The 19,850-nt window shown below is 36.0% G+C and overlaps 1 protein-coding gene across 3 annotated transcripts in view; it reads left to right on the top strand.

Annotated features, from left to right (window-relative positions):
* Khc-73 (Kinesin heavy chain 73) overlaps window positions 1-19,850 on the top strand; it is a 166,058-nt gene that overhangs the window by 28,246 nt on the left and 117,962 nt on the right. Inside the window, exon 1 of one of the 3 annotated variants that reach the window (XM_067775026.1) lies at window positions 12,747-12,804. The exons of the other annotated variants lie outside the window; for them this stretch is intronic. The gene's annotated coding sequence lies outside the window, so the exon portion shown is untranslated. Of the gene's footprint in view, window positions 1-12,746; window positions 12,805-19,850 lie in introns of those variants that run through there. 3 annotated transcript variants of the gene reach the window in all.

The raw sequence follows: 19,850 nt of genomic DNA, 5'->3' as shown, positions 1-19,850 counted from the left end.
CCACTTTTATAACGATATTCCGAAAAGGCGTCCACCTATAGAACTAAGGCCCACTCCCTTTTAAAATACTCATTAATACCTTTCGTTTGACACCCATATCGTACAAACAAATTCTAGAGTCGACCCTGATCCACCTTTATGGCGATATCCCTAAATGGCGTCCACCTATAGAACTATGGCCCACTCCCTCTTAAAATACTCTTTAATACCTTTCATTTGATACACATGTCATACAAACACATTCCAGGGTTACCCTCGGTTCATTTTCCTACATGGTTATTTTACTTTATGTTGTCACCATAGCTCTCAACTGAGTATGTAATGTTCGGTTACACCCGAACTTAACCTTCCTTACTTGTTAATTTGTGTATTTTTGATACATTCCGCGAGTTTGTTTAGAATGATTCAACTCCAGAGACTGAGTAATTTGGGTTCCTAATATATTTACCTCTCTTTCCTTTTCTCTGATGAGTTCATGCTTAATATTTATAAGTAAACTAGCTTTACCAGGCGCACGTTGTAACGCCCGAGATCGAATGGATGTTGCGTTATTTTTTCTGTTTTGTTTGTTGATAATTTAATTTATTGTTCTGTAAATTGAATTGAATTTTGTGCGCATATTTGGTGAAATTTTCTGTTAAAACATTTTATTCTTGTATCTTATTGTATCTTATTTTATATTATTGTATTGCTTTTACCGCTGATGATTGTTGCTTTGATTACATTCCGAAGAAGCATGACTTGTGAGCCCATTTTCAAAGTTGATATATGCGCAGGCATTCCTTTTGGTTCTAAGGAGTATAAAAATTCATTTGGATAATTCACAATTTTATCTTCATCTGTAACTGTGTCGATCGATTTATATTTCGTCACTTCACCAGGAAATTGATTTTGAAAGCGATCATTGATTTTGTTAACATGATCATTTTTGGGAGCTAAGATAGTTCTTTCGCATAGCCAAAAAACAAAAACTTTTAAATTTAAAATTCTAAATTCTGAAATATGAAAAACTTTCGTCTTGATCGAAGGAACCTCGAGCCAAAATTTGGTGATGATCGAAGTATAGCAAACACGTTTTCATAGGGAACACACACACAGAATTTGATTTTTATAGAAGATGTATATAGACTGAAGCTAAACAATTTTTTTAACAGCGGCAGATTACTAAACGTCCAAAAGGCATAACAGCTAAACTCAACAATGCAGTCAAACTTTAGGTGTTAAAATAACTTAAGTTTGTACGGCAGCCATAGTTTTTCCCCATTCCACATTTTACTGGAGGTTTTAGGACTTAACGTCACATAGCTCCTTACCAATTTTAATTATCCTACCATTACGACATCCAGATATATGCAGTATAATATATTCCATTCGTATGTGAGGTGCCACGCCCCTTTTTCCTAATTCCATATTTTCTTGGTGGTGTTAAGGATTGACCTCAAATAACTCCTTACTGAATTTCAATGTTCTGGCATGTATACCTTCAAAGTTATGCAGTACCAAAGATTCCATTTGAATGGGAGGTTCCACGCCCCCTTTTTCCCAATTCTGCATTTTCTTGGTGGTGTTAGGGATTGACCTCATATAACTCCTTACTGAATTTCAATGTTCTGGCATGTATACCTTCAAAGTTATGCAGTACCAAAGATTCCATTTGTATGGGAGGTGCCACGCCCCTTTTATATATCGAAATTATTTTTAGCCTAAAACCTTCCCGTTGATCGAAGGCACCCATAACCAAAATTTGGTGATGATTGATGTGTGGGAAATACGTTTCCATAGCGAACACACACACACACAGAATTTGATTTTTGTATATATATGGCTAAACCGATTTGGGATTTCAAAATCAACTAACCATCATCCTTCCTTTATCTTTCCTAAAAATTTCATGGCAATCTGTCGAGCCGTTCTCGAGTTATGGAGTGACAATCGAAATGTACACTTCTTTTTATATATATAGATTTATAAGTTTTCTTTGCACTTTTTCTACAAATGCGAACACTACGTTGCAGAATCTCATGGGTATTTTGTTGTTCTTGTTTTATTGATGATAAGGTAAATTATGTTCTTGGTTATGTTGCAGATAAAGTTCGGAGTTAAGCCGCTTCGTCTGCATCTCTCCAAAAATTTTGTTGATGTTGTTAGGCTTGTAACTTGCTTTGTATTATGTTGGTAGCGCTTTATGTATTTGTTGGTTGTGACGTTATAGATTTCTTTGATGTAGATTTCTTATAGATTTCTTTGATGGGAATATTTACATGAATGCTTATAACTTTTGTATTAGTCCATCGATTTTGTTGAATGAAAGCTTATTTTAAAAAGTTTTCGAGATCCTTCCTCGCAAAGTACACATTTTTTTATATTTCCACAAAAATTGAAAAAATCCGTAATGCTTGTTCGTTATCTTTGAATCTGCAGGGCCTAGCAAAAAGTGTTGTAGGTTTATAGCAAATTTGATTACCTTTTAAAAGCTTCAAACCGTTTTGGAATTGCTCCATTCGTTCTTGAGATATATATGATTAAGTGGACCCAATTTTTTTTTTGTTGGAAAAAACCGTTATTCGTAAATATCTTAAAAATGTAACCATAGAATTAAAACTAACCTTGATTTTCGAAATCAAGGGATGATTTTACATAGGAATTTCATAATGGCGTCTCTGGTGCAGAAAAAAAATTGAAACTTGTGATGCAGTGTTATTAGTGGCGGCAGAGTTGCCAGATCTCGAGGCAGCAATTAAGCAAGGGCCCAGAAAACTTCTAGTATATGCCAAGAGGACGAAGTTATTCTATAACATAAGTCCTGCACCTGATTGGAGTTCTTACGCTTGGTCGTCAAACAAATTCTGGCGACGCTATGGACACATTCAGTCTTTGTGAGGTCTTTATTGACCGGCCAGTTCAACCTAACCTAACCATTTGCAACATTTACCAAATCCATGCTTTCGATTCCTTTTCATGTGCGGAATGTTCCCTTTATGTTCATTTACAAAAAAGTGAAGAACCTATAATCTGCCAAAATGTTGCAATTTTTATCTGTCCACTGCTGTAGTAGCGCTAAAGAAATCTTGAAAAGTTTAATAACACTTGGTTTATCACTCCATTTGCAGGCTACTTGCTTCAATTGATTTACTTTTTTGTTGTTGTTTCCTATTGGTATTTTGCTGTGAATTAAGCCAGCAAGAACTACATATTTCTCTAAAGATTTGGCAACAATTTGTTATTGCTTTATAATCGAACACAAGCAAACACAAATATAAATAACGTATCAACATTGGCCAGGATTGTTTTTATTCACTTTTACTTAGAATTTTTTTTGTTAAAATAAATATGCAGTATTGACAAGTGTTTTAGCAGAGACGTTTTGTACAGAAAAATTATTGTCTAATGTAATGTTCGTGAACATTTCAGCATTTAGTATATTCGTGCATTGGAAGAACTGTTCATGCGGGTCGTATTTTGCAAATGCGCATTATCCAAAGTTCAAATCATATTTTTTTGTTTACCAACTTTCGAACCATGTGCTTTTTGTTTACATTATAAATTTTTTTATATAATATAAATTTATATATAATTTTTTAATTTTTATATTTTATTTCAATAACAAACAATAATGGTGTCAAACATTGAATAAAACATAAAATTGACTAAATACACACAACAAAGACCCACTAAAGCACGACTGGTTGTACATAGATGGCCAGCACTGTATGCAGCAGCTTCTGTTTGCTATTTAGATATGCATCGCGCTTGTACGCATGCGCCCTTTGCCAATTCATTGTACAATATATAAAACCATTACAGCATATGTCTAACTCTCCCTCAGACTACCCGATCACTGTAGTGTCTTCCAGACAGAAGTATCAGCCATCATGGAAGCCCCAGTTAGGATAGGGACGTACAATATGGGCAACGAAATCTTTATTTTTAGCGATTGCCAGGCTGCTATATCCAATCCCTTACTCGTTCAATTCTTTACTAACAGTAAACTGTCGCCGATATCTTCAAGAGATGATCCAACAGAACCGTGTGCAACTCACGTGGAGGAAAACTGCATTGCATACGAAATTTCTGTGCAGAGTACAACCAGGCAGATTCCCCCTGAGCAAGAACGCTTAGGTATGCACCTTGTCACATGCAAGCTAATGCTAAAAGAGCACAACTACCGATCAAGCCGACAAAAGATGCCTACAAACACCAGGGTGTCGGACATCTAACTAAACCTGACCAAAATGGTATCCTAAAAGATTCCGTCATGTCTACACCCTAAGCTGGGATAAAGTTTCCACACTTGGTAATAACTGATACTGCCTTATAGGTATTCACGCCTAGTTGTAAAGAGGATGAAGTATCTGTAACTGTTCGACCCTTAGTGGCGTAAGGAAGCACTTCCTGGAAACTACCTTTCTGGATAATCTGCGCCAGGTCATGGAATATGACATTAAGAACTCGTTAGCTTTGATCAGGTCCTCAAAATGGTTCGAAGAGGCCACTTCAACCTACCTTACCTATACAATAACTTTTAGCACTACTGTACTTATTGCTACGTCATTTAGCTCAATATTTTTTTCCCAGAGTAGAATTGCCCAATGATGCGCAAAGCAAACAGAGCATTTACTTTTACATAACCAACATTTATACATAGTCCATAATACTTTATAAATATATTGCTTGTAAAATTGTGCTGCAATCGAAGAAATTACTACATACATATTTACACTGAAATAAAAGAGCTGGCTAAATCTACCGAAATTTCTGTAACAAAAACATTTTCGTTGAATCAACTTCGCTCAAATTATTGATTTCGAATTGACTGTTTCAACAGTCAAATCAACAAAAACAAAAATTAGCATACGTTATCCTTAGCTCTGTTAACGCAAACATTTTTACTCTTACCCTAAGCATACCAATTCAAAGTGTTAAAATAACAGATTTTCATCAACATTAGCATAACAGCTTTCACTGTTGGCATGACAGATTTCAGTGGCACCTTAGTTCTAAGATTAAAAAAGTGAGCGCCGAGACCGTAAATTCTCTTCAAAATTAGCTGATATATTAGCATAAGATTTACTGTTTGTTCGCTGTAGAAATTACCGATGAGGTCAGTTGTTTTAACAAAAAATCAGTTAGATTGATTAAGAGTCTGCCATATTTACAAAATTTTGTTTATTTGAGGCCAACAGCTTCACTAATGTTAAAATGACTGAAGAAATGTGTTCTCTTGACAAAAACTCGGTTCAATTAACCACAGTGCTGAAAGTTTTATCGAATATCATTCAACACAAGAACAACATAGCCGATTTATTGATTTTACTAGCATTATTTCTTTCAATGTACTTACACATACATTTTTTCGACTACTGTTTGCCAACATCTTCTATATGCTTATCGCCGTCTTTTCGCCCCAAATATGAAATTGTAGATAACTTGACTTGTCTCATATATGAGTTTTTCTAGCTGTTGTTTCTTTTGTTGTGCCTTGAATTGGCATCGCGTTGATGATATATTGCAATTGGGAGTTCAATGGCCATTCCGTTTTGGACTACTGAATGTAGAATTAAACAAATAAATTCAATTCGTATGGGCAGTCAAGATAACGATGAAGGAAGTAAGGACACTTTTTTTAATGATGAAATGTTTTACTCCTTGCAAATGGTTGACTAAAAGATCTCTAATCGTAAATCTGTACACGTAACTTTTTAGCACCACTCATATGTATGTACGTTAGAAAAATAAAATTTGAACCTGTTTCGACTTCTTGTTATTGTTGTTGTAGCAGTGCTCCGCCCAATACAGTAGGGCCGACCACTCACAAATTGTCATCAATATCCTCTAACGGGAGTCCGAAGAAACTTGCAGCTTTAACAGGGGTGGACCAGAGTGAGAGGGGTGTTAGAGGTGTTGGTTCCATGTTGGAGTCATGTGGGGACACATTGCAAGCAGGACAAAGGAAAGAGTTAAATATGTTACAGTCTGCTGCGAGCTCTGGGTATTTATCTTTAACACGTTCGCGGACCATATCATTCAAAATGTAAACCCAATTTTTATTTTAAAGCATTTTTTAATAACTCCCATCGAACCGTTGAACGTGAGAAAAAAGATATATGCTTTCAATTATTCCAAAACATGTCGCAACGATTGGATCATGTTTAGCTTCAGTAACGCCTACTAAATTTATCCAGGAAAGTTCTGCTTTGCGGACAATTTGGCGCCCCCCTGTGGATAGCGTCCGGGGCAAGATGCCGCCCCTCCTCACTACGCCACTGCAAAAACCAGGACCTTTGTTATAAAATAACACCGTCTTCTTGGAAAATAGTAGACACTTTCTAGGACACATGCCACTTGCTGCCTCTAGATCTGACAGCTGAATCACGTCTAATAGCTGAATTCTTAGCCTGGTAAGCGCAGGGCACGAGCACGAAACGTGCTCGATCGTTTCCTCCGCCAACCCGCACTTCCTACATCTGCTATCACTGATCAAGCCTCATTTGAAGATGTGTGACGCTAGAAGACATTGTCCAGGTAGAATACCCGTCATGAGTCTACAGTCCTTACTTTTTAATGATAGGAGCAACTGTGTTAGTCTAAGGTTGTAAGATACGCCAACCATCCACCTCTATTGAGGATCTAAGAGCCCCTTTGAAGCGCAGATACGGAATGAGTTAGTCTGTTCGTCCAGTAATTGATGACGCTATACTACTATGGTGGTGTGGTCAACTTCTTAACTCGTAGATATTTCTCTAATTCCAAAGACGAGAGGAGTATTACGTTATAGCGACAGCCAGGCTGCGACAAAAAGGTAATATCACCAGAAAGTTTTATTGCCGTCAAATTAGTTGAAAGTATTTCTTTGCGATTTGACTTTCTATGGTTATCAACATTGGAAATGTTATATGATTATCCAGATTATTACTCGATTCGCTAGAAAATGAGAGAAGCTACTTTACAAATCGCCGCATATATCTGGCAAGGATGTGGTTGAGAGAGTCTGCCTTCAAAAACTCTTTTCTATTCGTTGGTAGCACAAACCTGCCATACGTACCCCACATTGAAAAGAACTCTCATTCTCTTGGAATTATGGTGCAACAACCCTTTTCGCGCTATTTTGAGTGTGATTCTAAAGACTTCATTCCTTAATCGACCTGGGAGACCTTCCTTCCTCTTCCTATGTTAGTCAAGCTATGTATGCTTGTAAATCATAAAGGTATTCATTGACAACTTAAGTAAAGCTCCCCTACCTATATATATGAGTATCGTTTTTAATTAAAGAGGCAGGTGTGTTCATTGAAAATGTTCTTATCACCTACAGAATTACAGCAACTTTGTCTAACAGTGCGTGGTTTGCTTTCACTCTGTTAAACCATCTTCCTACCTTCGGCAAAGAAAAAGAGAGATTCGGCTGTACTTCGAAATCCGGAGCTCTTTGAAATTCTGTTTATGTGGATTCCATTTCTCTTATTGAATTTAATATATTTAAGTTTCAATTAAGTTCTGTAAAGAAAACCAAGCCATCTCTTTGAATTTGCTACGCCCCCAGCTTTAAGGTTACCATGCCATTGTCTGTTTTTATGTTACTTTGGTACTTTTGAAAAACAGTATTGAGGCTTCTTCTTTCTTTCGTTTATTGTGGTTTGACCGCATTTCGTTTTGCTTTTTGCTCTACTTTTCATGCTTACATACATTTTTCTATACACAACTACACTTAAATGTACCTACGAAGGTGTAGCTCTGCGCGTCTATATGTTTTATTTGTTACCATGATACGATTTCAAGTTGCAAATTTCTCATCTCGAATTTACCATAGCGCTCTATTATTGGACAAATTTTCACTTCACCTTCAAATGATGCGCTGAAATGAAATATGGCTAGGTACCATCAACAAGAAGAAAGAGGAAAAAGTTAGATACATAAATTTAAAATACAAGCGCAAAATTAAACTAAATGAATTGAAATAATATGCATAGAATAAGTTGTAGCAACCTTGTAGGAAAGACGACGCTCCGTTCACAAATAAATGATACCCATCACAGTTCCAGTTCTACATATTGTAACAAATTTTTGGAAATTCCTGATAATTATACACCTTCTGCTAACGTTCGAATCGCTGAACTGTCGAATAAATAACTCCAATATTGAGTCTTGCAAATTGGTCTTTATTTAGACTACTTTGGGAGTAGTACTTCACAATCACAATTATACTTCACTAATAGCGTGTTTAAATCAAACTGATTATTGATACCTGCGCTGCTTTTATACTCTCGGTTACATCGTTCGCCCATTTCCCCTTAGGTTTAGACGTTTCACGAACATGCATTCTAGAACAGTTGTATTTCATGCTTGGTTATTTAGATATATACATGTAAATCTGTAGTTTATCTAGCTATATGCGTGTGTATATGTGAGTAGCAACTTCTGCTCTTTTCTGATGATAACGTGATGTGTATGTCAAATAATATCTTTGCTTCAAGCTGCTGGTTATGTGTATGTGTGGCTGCTTGCTTTTAAGTGTACATGTACATAAGTGTGGCTGCATACTTTATTGTTATTGTGCATTTATTTAGTAGCAGCATAGTAATGTATAAACCTGCTAATATTCGCCACAATATGATAAAAAAAATTTTTTTTATTTAATATGGAGCTGTCATTAGGCGTGATTGGTTGCGATTGTATAGAGAATATGGATGACGGCTTCTAAAATCTGGTATTTTAACAAGACAATTTTGGCAGATCTGTGATGACTCAGCTATTCAAAGAATGCAAATACTTGCGTGTGCACTCTGAAAACATTGTGTGAGCCTTGCACATGGTTGAGTTTTGGGTAACTTGGATATTACTTTGGGATCAATTTAAGACTTTCGTGATCGTTTTGGTACTAAGTATTAGGGTATTGTATCGGCACTATGTTGGAACTACTCTCGTCATAATTTCAATTATTTCAGAACTATTTCGGTATATTGAACCGATTATTTTGTGATCTTATTGCGATGATTTCAAGATTTCTTAGGAATCAATTCGGCACAATTACAGGATCATTTTAGAATTTTATTTTTTTTCCAGATAATACCAGAACTATTTTGTGATTAGGTTGGCGTTGTATTAGTGATTATTGTTGGACCTTTTTGGGATCAATTCAAAAATGTATTGGAATCAATAAGCGACTATTCCAGAATCAGATCACTTTTGGTTTTGGAAAAGTTTTCAGCATTATTTCAAGACCGCATTCGGATTGTTTTCGGAGCAATTTCCACGACATTTAACCCCTCGCTCTCTTTTCCTCTTCCTTGTGTTCGCTTCTCCCTCCCCCTTTCTCACTCTCTGCGTCTCTCTCCCTCCCTGTCTTTTTCTTTTCCTTCCTATCTTTCTCCTTTTGTTGTTGTAGTGATAATGATACTCCTGAAGGCCTTTGGGAGTGTTATCGATGTTGATGATCCTTGATAATGTAATGTAGTGATAATGATACTCCCCGAAGGCCTTGGGGAGTGTTATCGATGTTGATGATCTTTTGCCGGGTGCAGATCCGGCACGTCCCGGTAACAAGCACCATAAAGGCACCAGCCCGGCCATCTCGGGAACGATTTAGTATTACCACATGAAACTTTCAAGGCCATAACGCCCTCCCACCCCCTAGATCCATGAGGAAGTTGGGGTCCCCAGAGCCTCGGCTGTTCAAATAACAGGATTCGCAACGTGTAGGTGAGGTTGATAATTGGGTTAGAGAAGCTATATTTTGCGCTGACAACCCATTGAAAGGGTTGCGCTGCACAACCCCTTGAATCAATTTGGTGTTTTAGTCGCCTCATATGACATACATACCTGCCGCGGGTATATTCTAAGCCCTCTAACCCGCTGGGTTTTTTCTTATTTCCTTCATCAAAATTTCTAACGTTCCTCTCCCTAAAAAATGCAAAATATTAATGCACGCGAATTACAACAAATCGCATCTTCTGAGGGCATAATCGATATTGTGGTTATCGAGTCGTTTTAATTACGACAGCTTTTGGTACCCGGTATTGTAAGAGCAGAATTACGAAGGCAGGAGTGACATAAGATCAACGGCCATAACGTCAATTAACATTATGACTACTTCAAATGGTAACAAACTCAACTGATATGACCATATGAAATGGTCGCAACGTCATAATTTCAATTGACCTTATGACCATTTGAAGTGATCATAACGTCAATTGACCTTATGTCACTCCGCCACCAAATCGATCCTTTTAATTAGATATCATGTCACTGATTACCACGCGTATTATATAAAATTTTACACGCTAACTGGCTTGTGATGACAAAAATTTTCTTTGGACTCGACTAAACGGGGTCACTTTCGGCAAAATCTGTATCGATACATGTGACAGGATTCAAACTTAAAAATTCAGCCATAAAAGTCTAGCCAAACCAAGCCAAAACCAAAACGTACTAACAATTAGCTATGCGAATTTAATAACACTTTAAATTTTAACAATAATCTTACTAATAGCTGACAACAACAAAGTCTAAATATCGAATTCATTATCATAACTAAAATTGAAAGTGTAAATATGCTACTTAAACTTCGTACTAATTAAATGTTCCGCTACTACTTATTTAATACTGTCAGTCACTCTGTCAAGGCCCACATTAACTTACTCTCTCTTACAGTAATTACAATTGTGCGATTGCATGTCTGTATAAGATCTATTGATTCGTTCGTGTTTCCGATTTAATCAATCAGGCCAAAACAATTGAGTACGCGATTTCAATTTTCATCATCTGCCAACGGGATTTGCTGTTATCCACATCTTAACAACAAGAACAACTAAAACTGAAGCAATATAAAATAGAAATAAAATAGAAAACACAATAAAAATAGCAAAAAATAACAATAGTTCCGATTTCGATTAGTTTCTTACAGCCACCCGCCGTCTGCCTCTGCCCCTCATTGCCATTCGATGACAAATCAGTTAATCCCTCCTTTCATTGTATACATATATTAACGCATACATGCAATGCATTTGCTTAACTTTCTTTTATTTTCTTTTGTGCTTCACGCACTATGAGACGCTTACTTTCATAAAGCTGTGTGCATTAAAATAGAAACACTGCAATTTACTGATGTTTTTGCTGGTAAAATCCAAACACGAAATTTATATTTGAAACCATGGTTCAACTATATGGTTTGCTCATCTCTACAGCAACAACATATCTTTGTTCAGATTGTCCAAATCTGTGCGTTGAAGCTAGGCGAATGGAATGGAATGAAAGCATACAACTTTGCAGTTCATGTGTGTGTCAGAAAATATTGTCAATGTGTTGGTTACATTTTGCGTTTGCCATCTTTTGACAATCCCTACTCCAGTGAAATGAAAATAAAATAATTATAAGTAAGACCTACTGAACCTTAATCAGGTTATGCTACGCCTCACATTTTTAGATTTTTCACGCGCCCAACGCTTTTATTTAATTGTCTGATCAACGCCCTAGATGGATGAGGAGTGTGATGACTAGTACCTAGTAGTGGTGTAGATAGCTTATTGTGATGGGAGGATTTACTTTGACAATTTTTTTTTACTTTCAAGTTATTTTTATTGGTTCTTTTTTATAATTGTAAGAATCACTTATTATATTGTATAAAAACAAACAACAAATAGGGATACATTTGTAATTGGGTGTCCTCAGTATGCGAAAAAGTCTTTCAATAATTAAAGAAGGAAATCAAGTTATCGGGATTTTTTCGATAACTTATCTGTGACTTCATCAGCTGTGATTGCAACGTCATGATGAATAGCCAGAGCAGCCAGTCCATTCAAGCGGTTCTACAATATAAAAATGAGGCAAAAATTAATTTTTAATTTTAGAATAAAATTCATAGATCTCAACCGAAATTTAATTACTTACTTCTTTTGTCGTGTTTCTCAGAATGGTCTTAATCCGTTTCAAACTTGAGAAAGTGCGTTCCGCGGTTGATGTCGATACCGGTAAAGTAGCTAATATCCTCAGCAATATGTTGGTATTCGGATAATTTTCTTCTGGACAGTGATGAAGCGCATTCAAAGAATTCCCAGGTTTGATATCGTCTCTACGAATCAAACATCTTCTCCAAACTTCTAATTCGGCAAAAACAGCAGGTGGCCCGCAGTGAGAAATTTCTGTAAAACTCGGCGAGATCTATGGCTTGATGAATTTATCAGTTACTTTTTCAATTTCATTCAAATTATGCTTGAAAAGAGCCGAAAATCCTTCTAGTATATTTTCATGTTTAGTCAATCTTTCTCTAAGATCCATGATTTAAGAATCTAGGAAAGGATTGAACACTGTTACACGAAAATAATATTTTGTACTTTTAACTTCAGGATTTGCCCGATTTTTAAGCTATTGCATAGATTTTATCGCGGGCTTGGCGACTAAATCAAAAAAAGCCGTAACGGATATTTGTCAAAAAAGGTTCGAAAAGGTTCGGTGTTAGCATCAGGCCAAATACATAAAATTGGATCTCTATCATAAAGTTAAAGTTAAAGTTAAAGTGAAAGTTAAAAATAAAGTTAAAGTTAAGGTTAAAGTTAAAGTGAAAGTGAAAGTTAGAGTTAAAGTTAAAAATAAAGTTAAAGTTAAAGTTAAAGCGAAACTTAAAGTTTCATTAGTTATCTTGGCCGGCGATTTCAACATCAATTTCGCTGAGAAAAAATCAGAGCGGTTGACAAGTTTCCTTTTTGAAAAATTTTATTTAAAAATAAATAATGATCCAAAAGAATCCACAACAAAATATGGGACCACCATTGACGCGGTATTTTCAAGATATTTAGAGGATATCAAGTCTCAAACGTATGTATGTTTCCTATTTCATTTACCATAAACCTATAATTACAATTATAAATATTCCTGAATAACTTATGTATGTACATATCTTGTAAGATAATAATACAATTTTTTAACCAATATTAACTTCTCATTTATTCAATAAAAGTAAAAAATTTGTTTTCTTATCGGTCACCACGCTTAAAAAGTGTAACTTGAATTAATATCAAAGACAAAACTTCAATTAATATCAAAGAAAACAAAATGTTGCATAAATATTATAATTGCACAAGTTGATAATATGCAATAGTTTTACCGCGGCAGTCCCCGAGTTCCACATGTACTTTTTTTGTCTACGCGCTATTCTTTTGTGTTTGATCTCAATGTCAAGAGTTTCAGCAATTTTTTTTAGAAGCTTCGTAAATTTCAGAAAAAGCGTTTTCCTTTGCACGAATCTTTTTTACTTCCTCGCGCAAATTTGGCGAGATCTATGGCTTAAACCAAATCTAAATTAACTTTTTGCAATAATATGCAAACATATAAAAAATTCAAAATTCATAGCATTTTTCAAATTTTTGACGTCTTTTTCCGATGTTCTCATTTCATTTAGAGTTTCGTAAATGAACGGAAATAACTTATAAAAATCGTTGACCGCCTCATATTTCGAAGTCCATCGAGCCAGATTCAATCTTTTTCAAGATTTCGTTCGTGGAGCTTCGCCAGATTCTTCAATCGTGTTTTCCAAAATGGTTTTTCTTTCAGGTGTAGGCAAGAAATTGCAGGCTGCCTTCGAGGTGCATCTCGATGTTAGTATGGTGAAAAAATTATGCAATACATGTCGATTGGGAGTGTAGCATTGGCAGCGAATACTGGAATCTGATTCACATGTGAAACATTCATCGCTGTTCTCTGGTTGATTGAACTTTGTGTGTATTAGTGTAGTCGGGTGGCGTCGTGACACAAATTCATAACTATCAGGAAAAGATTTTTTTCTTTCTAATTTTAGAGTGATATAAATGATTTAATACTGCAAGATGGTTAATGGCATTTCGAAAATTAATTCATACATGAATATGTATAAGTACACTTCCCATGAGGGGATCGATCCCCTTGATCTCCCCCTCCCCCCCATCGCGCACTGGTAACTAGGTCCTAATTATTTTCTAGCTTTTATCATTATTATTACTTAATGTAAGTATTGATTTCAATAAAACCATTTAGCTTAAAATAATTTTTTTTTATTATTTTATTTCCAAATTTTTAGTGTCTATTTAATTACCTATTATTTCTCATTCTATGTAGTTAATTTAGTGACTCATTATTACAAGGACTCTTTCGTAACAATTTGTTACAATTTAAGTCCTCAATACATAATCCTTCCAAAGACTTTACTCGACTCGGCGCCATGTATGCTTGTCCTCGAACTCCAAAGTATTTTGATGTCACTTCTACCGGAATGTATGTAATATTTGTTCCAAATATGAGCCAAATCGGACATCATAGGTCGCTTTCTATTCATGTATGTATTATGTGTTCCAAATATGGACCAAAATCGGACCACAAATACGATTTTTTTTAAATATTTCGTTCCATGAGCCACCTAGCGGAGTTTTTTATTTTATTATTGCATTGTCATCGGGTTCTGAGCTATATTCCAAGTTTCAGGCTTGTAGCTTATCGGGAACTTACTTAAATTTTAATTTCAAAATTCGTTCACAACGGCCGGCCTGTCAAGTCAAGCTAAATAAAACCGTTTAAATATAAAATCAGCTGATGAGATGAGTTGAGCCATATTTGAAACTGAAAATACCTATGTATGTATGTCGCTTGGGTCAAGAAAACAGAGAAAATAGAAGTAGAAAACTGATAGGGAAGGGTAAAATGGAATGAGGTGATGGACAAAGAGATCGATAGAGAAAACCAATAAGGCGATAAAGAAAGAAGGCAGTAAGAGCGGGGTAGGGGCCTTAGAATATACCCGCGGCCTGTCGTTAGAGGCGACTAAAATACCAAACTGGTTGCCAGCGCAATATATAGCTTCTCCAACACAGTTGCAGGCTCACCTCCCGTGGCGAATCCTGTTTCTTTAACAAACGAAGCTCTGGGGACCCCAAGTTCCCTATTGATCTAGGGGGTGGTACGGCGGGATGTCCTAGAAGGTTTCATTTGGTCATACCAAATAGTTCCCGAGATGGTCGGGCTATTACCTTAATGGTGCTTGTTACCGGAACGTACCGGATCTGCATCCGGCAAAGGACCATCATCATCGATAACACTCTCCAAGGCCTTCGGGGAGTATCCCTATCGTTACAGCAACAACAACAACAGGTACGTGAAAAGAAACTTCTAGGAATTTCGCTTTCATTTTCAAGCTACACCAAAGTAGCAACAATAGTACTTGGACATTTTTTTTGTGTTATTAAATAATGAGATGTTTCCTGCAAAAATATTTGTCTTATTTTTATTATATAAAAAGAAGTTCTTATTTTTATGATTTAAGTCTTAGCAATTTTTTTTAATGTATCGATTAATTATCGAAAAGTTATCGATTCGTTATCAGAAATTGGGTTTGTTATCAAAAAAAGATGGATATGCTATTAAAAAGTTACCGATTTGTTATCGAAAAGTTAATGATTTTTTTTGGTGTGTTATCAATTTATCGATTTTTTATCGGAGTGTTGCATGGTTTATAAAAAAACAAAAATAAAGTTTCAAATTCTTCAAAAATATTTCGACGTTTGAATAGAAGTTTAATGAGTTTCATGACTTAGCTTAACCTTTTTTAAGTCTGACAAAAAAGATATTTCTTGATTAAGCTGCTCTTGTGGAAACGACAGTAAGAAAACTTCGAGTATTAAAAATATTTTTTTATTATCTATAAAAGAAGTTCGAACAAAATTTCAAAATTTTAACAAAAAAAGTCAACAAAAATAACATGAATAGCAACAAAATTTAAATGAATATATATATTTTTTATATTTATGTATCAAAAAAAGTTGGACAAAATTTAAAATTTTTAAATTAAAAAACAAGTTGCTTAAATGTTAAAAATTAGCAATATGTTAGAACTTCCACTCTTATAGAAGTTTTTGGTTTTTAAGATTCTAATTTTTGAACAGTTTTTTATTAGCTTGAAATATTTGGTCAGCATTTTTTTTTTAAATAATTTAAATTAAAAAAAATAATAATTACAATCAAATTTAAGAACATCCGAAACGACCCTTTTACTGTATCCTCCTAGTAACGATTTTTTAGCAAAACGTTTAAGATGTAACTTCGGTTTGTGTGTAGCAGGCATGCTTAACCAACGAAACGATATCATTTCGTTACGATAATCAACGTTAATAAACGGTGTGCCTGGTGTGTAGTATGTAAGGACAATAGTGTTCTTATTGAGGCGCACACAGCTGTGGATCCCTCAACGCGTTCAAATATCATTGCTTTGGCCTCCTCTCGTGCTATGTCTAGATAATATTATGACGTTTTGTTGTCATTATTATTATTGTTGTTTTCCATGATATTGGCATTGTAATCCGCAACAAACTATTTTTTATTGTGTTAAATATTTGTAAACGGACAAAAAAGCTTACCAAAGAGAAGAGGGGCAAAGGCGTCAGCAACAGTATTACATTGAGGTTTGTGCTGTCAACTAAAACACACCATTGTCATTATTGTACCACACACATTACCTCCCTTCCTGCAACGTGCACTGCACACCATGCAGCCTGTCTTGTCGCCATCATCATCTCCGCTCGCTATTGTATCAATGAGCCACTCGAGTTCCTGGCTACTAAACAAAGCACACCAACAAAACAACCAAAAATAAGTTTATTATGAATGATGAAAGAAAAAGCCTCAATAATAAGCAATAAGTAATAGAAAAAGAAAACAATTACCAAAATAAAAAAAAATTAAATACATAAAATGACGACAAATCGTATAGAAATGCTCAACAGTCAAAATGTATATTGGAACCACAAGCGGCCAACTCAATAGAAGGCATCAACTAAGCCAGCCGACTAAACCAGCGCAGCCAGCATTTTTTTTGTTTATTTGAACAGTCTTCCGCTTTTTCCGGCCCCCTTCTTTGTGTAACTGTTTTTCTTGTACTTCCATTGTTGCTGGCTTTTTATAATCTTTTATCATACATACATACATATGTACATACACTAACACTTACATATATAGATACATAAATATGATATAAAAGTGTTTACAACGAATTTCCATAATTTTGTTCAAGTAAAAGCTTGCGAAATTTCTATTTTCATTATATGTTTATACTCAGCTGAGCTAGTATATTGTTACGAATATTAGCAAAACTAAGGGGTGATGCTATCTCTAAGCCGATGCTAAGCAGTGACGTGAATTCACATCAATAATTCAATCATTATGTATCTGCATAAACGAAACAATAATTGCGTCTACACATATGTACCATGTACGTATACGAGCAGCGGAGAATCAATGCGCAAACACATGCATATATCTGAGATACTCCTGAAAGTATGCAATGAGAAAAGCTATAAAATCGTGCAATTGTAGTTACAGCTGAGAAGTTTGAGAGCTGATGGACTAGTAGATTCTGGAAGCGCCTAGAAGAAGCGAACGTTGAAATCAAAGAGTATAAAAGGCGACAGATGTAGAGGCGCTCGAATTCAGTTTGATTTGAGCTATCAAGCAGTTTCCATTAAGACGCTATCTAGCGAGCCAAGCAGTATTATTTTGAAAGTCAGTTTCATTTAAGCTATCAGTTTGGTTATTAAGCCAGCTAGTTGCAAAGTATAAGTGTTATTGTGAAGTACTTTAATAAAGGCCATTTTTTCATTATTCAATATTGGAGTTATTTATTCAACAGTTTAGTGATACGAACTTAGCAGAAGGGTAAATAAGAGTATTTGCAAGTAAATTCGTTACAATATTACTCGCAAATGGAGGTGCCAACTTCACACACGATTTTTATACTCAGCTGAGCAGAGCTCACAGAGTATATTTATTTTGTTCGCATAACGGTAACTCGTAACGGCATAAACTAATTGAGATATATAAGACTTCTATATACCAAAATGATCTGGGCGAAAAAAGAAATTAATTTAGCCATGTCCGTCCGTCTGTCCGTTAACACGATAACTGGAAGAATTTGGGACAAGGGGAAGTTTACAAACGTTATAGAGCCGCCGTCATGTAAGAAAAGATGGTAACAAAAAAGTGGATGAATTGCATATTATCAACCAAAAAGGAAAGGTGTGAAACCAAGCGTGGGTTTGCAAGGTGTTAAAAATAATTTCAAATCAAGTTTTGGGATTTAAAAAAAAAATCTAGTAGCATAGGCCCTAGAAAATGTCTAGTATATTCCAAAATGACGTACATAGTTATTTCATATGTTATGGTTCTTGAGGGGGTTTTAATTTGGTCGTCGAATAAACTTCTGGTAACACTGTGGACACATTCTGTTTGTATGAGGTCCTTACGGACCGGCCAGTTCAACTTAACTTCAGGCAATCCTGCAATCAGGCAATCCTTAGTTTTCATTTACATGATAGTGATACTTAGTGGTGCGCTTTTTAAACTTGGACATTTTACTAATGCAAATTTCATTTTATGCGCATTACACTATAACACTACTTAAACTACATATTTTTCGAACACAAAATCGATTTTATTCGAAGACCCCCCTTTTTCATTTGGAAAATATGTACATATGTATGCGACCTCATATATGATCACACTTTGTCCGCTTACGAGGAGTTTGCGTCCATCCAAGGGAGGTTTTCGATTGATTTGTTATGAAAAGAGTTCTCAATGTCCGCCAATAATAGGTTCGCCTCCGCTCAGTGGAATTTTATAGCAAATAACGGTGCGCGTCCGGCCTAGAAGATGACCGCCTAACGAAGGGCAATTTGTTCTTAAAATTGTACCGAAAACTTGTCGCATGAAAAACTGCCCGTCCAAAAAAGGCGTCCGCCTAATAGAGCTGTGTGTTAGGCGAGGCTTCTCTGTACTTGTTTACTATAGGCATCGACGTCGACAGAGACTAATTGGGGCAAGGGAAGAAGGGGAAATAGGAAGGAATATGAAAATAAAAATAATAACCATATAAACATGAATATGAGAGGGAAAGGGAAAAGGTGATCGAATAAACAGAGGAAGGAATTAATAATAGTAACCAAAATAAGGAGAGTAGGAGGACGAAGAAACGGCAGACGAAGATGAAAGTTAAAAAGAAAAGGTAAAGGAGGATAAACTAAAGAGAAGTTGAGAGAGAAATATAGGAAGAAGTGAGTGGCAGAAAGAGGAGGGAGATGAAGACAAAGAAGTAGCTTGAGTGAGAGAGGAGCTGAGATGGATAACTGTCGAGCTACGCAGACAACAATGTTGGGTATTCCCGACCAAGCTTCATACCCTTAATTTGAACGCAAATGTCTTTTGCCCACGAGTGTAGTCCTTCCCCCGCAGAAGTCAGAAACCTGTTTCTTTAGCAGCCGAGGTTCTGGTGACCCTAACTTCCTCGTAAAACTAGGGCGGAATGGCCTAGAATGTTTAATATGGTCATATTAAATGGTTTCTGTTGTAAATAAGGTCGCCGATGATTTGGTCGGTGGCGAAAAAACTGGAGAGACCAGGGAGATAGCTGTTTATTTTATTAGAAAGCTCATCGATATATGGGCCTGGGTCTTTGGTCATTATTGTGTAGTCGTCGGCGTAGGAAAAGAAAGTGACTCCTTCTGGTGGTGAAGGTAGCTTCGATTGTAGGAGTTAAACAGAAGTGGTGATAGGACACCCTGTGGTACCCTTCTGCGGTTTGATTCTTCTGGGCTTAAATGTTATGTTCCTGAATTGCACCGATGCTTGCCAACCAGACAGATAATTTGCAGTCCACGTTTTGAAACTTGGAGGAAGGGAGGACCCTTCCTGGTCTTGCAGTAACGTGACGTGGTTGACCGCATCAAAAGCTTTTGACAGGTCTAACGCAACGAGTACTTGCCTATGGTGGGGTTTTGCATTTAATCCGCAATTTATTTGCGTGTTAATGGCGTTTAGCGCGGTGGTAGTGCTATGTAGTTTTCGAAAGC

The sequence above is a fragment of the Eurosta solidaginis genome, chromosome 3 (assembly GCF_040869045.1).
Source record: "Eurosta solidaginis isolate ZX-2024a chromosome 3, ASM4086904v1, whole genome shotgun sequence".
NCBI lineage: Eukaryota > Metazoa > Arthropoda > Insecta > Diptera > Tephritidae > Eurosta > Eurosta solidaginis.
Note: the sequence above shows the minus strand (reverse complement) of the source record. Positions and strands in the feature narration are given on the sequence as shown.